Here is a 4,267-nt window from a genome sequence, read left to right as displayed (position 1 = left end):
ATCCGAATCCAAGCAGCGAGCCATAACGCTCCAGGAATGCAGAATGCATTAAAATATTTTAATGTGTAATTCCGTCCAAGTTGATTATATATATAATAGACAGATAACCATCTAACATGACATAATTAAACATTATCGTTTATGGACACACGGTGAAACATAACTGTAAAACAGATGTTACAATTAAATTGCATCATTTATTTTATGTAATACCTCTGGAATGTTCCACCATTATCAGTTATAGACAGACGGTGAAACGTATTTTCCAATGAATTTTATTATTTCATTTTATGTAATAGGGTACATCTACAATGTTCCAACTAGGCCCCGGATGTTAGTATACGTGTCTTATCGCAACGAGTGGCAACTGTTGTAAAATTTGTAAAGAAACCTAGAATTCCATTTACCTTTTTTATTTTATTGGGGTTATAACTGAATGACATCGTAATGCACAATCATGATAAATATACACATTTTATTTCTTAATATATCCTAGTTAATTAATAAAATGGTTGATATGCACCAAAATAATGTTTTTTCTTCTTTTTAAGGTACAAGCTAATCATGTCAGGAGTAAAAAGACTAAATAAACGTGTATACACATTCATGACTATATATACATAAATATTAACGCTTTACCAGATTTTTATTTATTTATTTACAAGACAATCTGCTGTAACGCGACTTACCAGCCTCTAGGCCTATCATAAATTAAATGGCGCATATTAAGAATAACAACAAAAGAATTCCATTTTACCATTTACTTTATAGGTCTATGATAGAATAAAACACTGTATGCATAATCATAATAATATACACATTTTTAAAAAGTACAGGGCTTACTTTTGATCTTATGCCCAGGCGAACCCTGATTTCCTTGGCTTAGATAATGACAGCTCTATCTGTGCCGCGCCTGCAGCCAACATATGTATCAAATGCGTCGGTTCTTTTTTCTTATTCTTATTTTAAGGCACAAGTTAATCATACCAGGGCTAAAAACATTAATTAAACATACACACCATCGTGACCTATATATACATGAATATTACCGGATTTTTATTTATTTATTTACAAGACCATCTGCCCTGAGTGTCCAACTTCTAGACGTATCATACATTAAATGGCGCATGAATAACAATAAGAGCATTCCATTTTACTTTTTTTTTTTTTTATTAATAGGTCTATGATGTAATAAAACACTGTAATGCATAATCATGCTAATATACAGAATTTAAAAGTACATGGCTTACTTTTGTTGTCTGCCGGGTTGTGAACCCCGATTTCCTTGGCTTAGAAAAGCGACATCCCGAATACCCGTGCCATCATTGTATGTGTTACGATATTTTTGTCTGTTACTGTTTAATTCATATGCTGATACATTTTTTTTTTTTTCCATTAACATAGTTCATACATTTTGACAGTAGCGCCATGTTGTTTTTTCACGCCTAGACTCCTCACAGCCTGCCGACCTGTCTGCTTCCTGATTGGCTGTTATGAACATGTGATGCACTCGATGCACTCAGCGCATGCCCGAATCAGCATGGTGTAATTCCATTGGATAGTTCAACATGAGGCCAGTGTTTGTTGATTGGTTAAAATATGTTGGCGGGTTATCTAAAAAAAATCTTATCTTTAAACGTTTTGATTGGTCCTAACGTTGTAAAAGCTTTGCCCAAAAGCATATTTAAAGACAGGTAATTGGACTCAAAGCCTCAGGCCTCCTCCATAACAAGAATCGGGTAAGTTGTGGTATGCGCTGGTGGTCATCTCCCTATGACTGAGACCTAGCAGGCTGGCAATGTCCGCCGCTATTAAGGTCAGAAGGAGACACCGACGCTTGTTTTACAGCTAACATTTCTTTTGACCGAGCTGAAGTTGGTTGGCTGAGTCCACCACTTTTGCAAGGTTTTAACCGGCTACGCTTACCCTGTCCCTGTGTTGCTTGGCCAGTCAAGCGTTCTTGCTGGTCCCTGTGTTGCTTGGCCAGTCAAGCATTCTTGCTGGCCCCTGTGTTGCTTGGCCAGTCAAGCGTTCTTGCTGGTCCACCCGGAGCTTGCTGGCCCCAGCTTACCCGTGTCCCTGTGCTGCTTGGCCAGTCGAGCGTTCTCTCTGGTCCATCGCGGCATCGGAGCTTAACGTTCCCAGCTTACCCGTGTCCCTGTGTCGCGGCCAGTCGAGCGTTCTCTCTAGTCCATCACGGCATTGGAGCTTAACGCGTTCCCTGCTTACCCATGTCCCTGTGTTGCTTGGCCAGTCAAGAGTTCTTGCTGGGGATTAATAAAGTATCTGTCTGTCTGGGGGTTAATAAAGTATCTATTTGTCTGTCTGGGGGTTAATAAAGTATCTATCTGTCTGTCTGGGGATTAATAAAGTATCTATCTGTCTGTCTGGGGATTAATAAAGTATCTATCTGTCTGTCTGGGGATTAGTAAAGTATCTATCTGTCTATCTATCCATCTCGGTGACACACCATCATCTGTTTTGTTTTAAGAAGCAAGACATGGATTCTGCAACAATGAAACCAACCCATAAAGCAGATGACAATGTCATCATTTTAGAAGAATACCAGTCTGTAGAATGTGGAGGTGAAGCAGATAAGTCTAATCAGGTAATTTTGAATGTATGCCTTTTATAAATGTTCTTGGCTTTCAGAGGTGTTTTTTTTCTTCTTGGCTTTCACATGTGTATTGCCTTTTTTCTTGACTTTCACACCTATTTTACTTTTTTCTTTAAAGGAGGTGCCAAAAAGAGAAACTCGCCACCCCACGAAAAAGACTGAAGCAGCTGCTGGATGCAGCACGACTTTTGACAAGAAAAAGACGGACACACCTGGCCTAGACGGCACGACCTTGGACATGGTGAGTCTGAACTTTAAGAACATTTGTGTTAAGTCTTTTTGAATGGCGGTACAAAATAGGTTCTGATTTTATTTTATTTTAACTTGACAGATTACATGCGGAGCCCAAGTATTATACAAAAGAAGTGCTTTCAGCAAATTTGAAAGGTCTTATCAATTAAAAGAAAGATGATTTAAAACCAGATGTTAAAGATTTAATTTGCGACATTGAAAGCCTTATTGAAAGAATGACTGCCTTAGTGATGTGTTTCCTTTTTTCGGACAGAAGGGCCGATTTAAAAACCCTAACGGCTATTTCACGTGTGACTAGATCTATAGATCAATAGGGAATACTATTCCTGTAATTGACACGTGGTATGTTTTTGTGTCTTTGAAGACGTGTGGCTTATATCTGCTCCAACAGTAATGACGATTCTGTTGTGAAAGCTGTCCAGTTGGCTTCTGAAATAATGTCCAGAATTCTATGTTGTGCTGATATCCCGTCAGGAATATGCATGTATTGTGTGGGAATACAGTAAAAAGTTTTTTTTTTTTCCCCATATTAGACTGACTTTAAGATGGCCAGTCAGGTCTTTAAACACGGTGTAAAAGCTTGTTCAACTTCAAATCTGAAGTCTCAAGACCTGTGTGTAATTTCCCAAACACCTGTGAGCCATCGCAGTCACAGAGCCGGATTGATTTTAATGAAGCATTGTGTAAAGTCTGTTGTAGCTTACGTGGTCAGTAGTTGTGTAAGAGATGTATTAACGGGGTCTTGTTTAGCATGCTGTTTGGGTGACGAATCTCAGGATGGGCACACTTGTCTTTTACTAGAATCTGATTCTGAGGAGATGCACCCTTGTGTTTCCAGCATCTGTCGACAGATCAGTATTAAAAGATTAATATAAACGGTGTTTTCTATGTTTAAACCATTGTGCGGGTTAAGAATTGTGAAACCGACAAAAAATCATATTCTCAACTGTCTGAAGCAGTTTGTTGCTGCAAGTAAACACTTTTCAGCTTATACAAAAGATGCAACGTGCAACAAAACCCAATATTCGAACAGCAGCTTTTGAACTTGTCTCTAATCACCATTACAGTTATTTTTTAAAGCCAAAATCGATTTACAGAAACCTAAGCAAATTGCATTATCCATGCTAAACAAGACCTGTTTGTGTTGTATTTTCTGTCGGCTAACTGTGTTTTGTTTCTGTTGTCAGAGGAACCAAGACTCGGAAGCTAGAACAAGGAAAACCAGGTCCCTGCCCAGCGTGACACGTAATACATCCTATAGAAGGTTTTCTCCTTATATTATATCTGCTAGAAAAAGATTCCTCATGACCACAATTGGTCACTCAGTCATCTGGGCTTATGTGTTTAGCTCTGTTGAACATTTAGGGGAAAAATGTGCTGAATGTCAAGAGAACAAAT

At 38.5% G+C, this 4,267-nt stretch overlaps 1 long non-coding RNA gene across 2 annotated transcripts; it reads left to right on the top strand.

The window, feature by feature from the left end:
- The first annotated feature begins 2,543 nt into the window (after nucleotides 1-2,543).
- On the top strand, nucleotides 2,544-3,420 carry LOC120522529. Of its 2 annotated transcripts, none has more exons than XR_005632411.1 (3): nucleotides 2,544-2,608; nucleotides 2,736-2,858; nucleotides 3,403-3,420. It is a non-coding gene; the product is annotated as an uncharacterized LOC120522529 (long non-coding RNA). The 2 variants fall into 2 exon arrangements; XR_005632412.1 differs by lacking the exon at nucleotides 3,403-3,420 and adding an exon at nucleotides 2,949-2,959.
- The last annotated feature ends 847 nt before the right edge of the window (nucleotides 3,421-4,267 follow it).

This window comes from Polypterus senegalus, unplaced genomic scaffold (genome assembly GCF_016835505.1).
Source record: "Polypterus senegalus isolate Bchr_013 unplaced genomic scaffold, ASM1683550v1 scaffold_2173, whole genome shotgun sequence".
Lineage (NCBI taxonomy): Eukaryota > Metazoa > Chordata > Cladistia > Polypteriformes > Polypteridae > Polypterus > Polypterus senegalus.
This window is presented reverse-complemented; position numbering and strand designations above follow the sequence as displayed.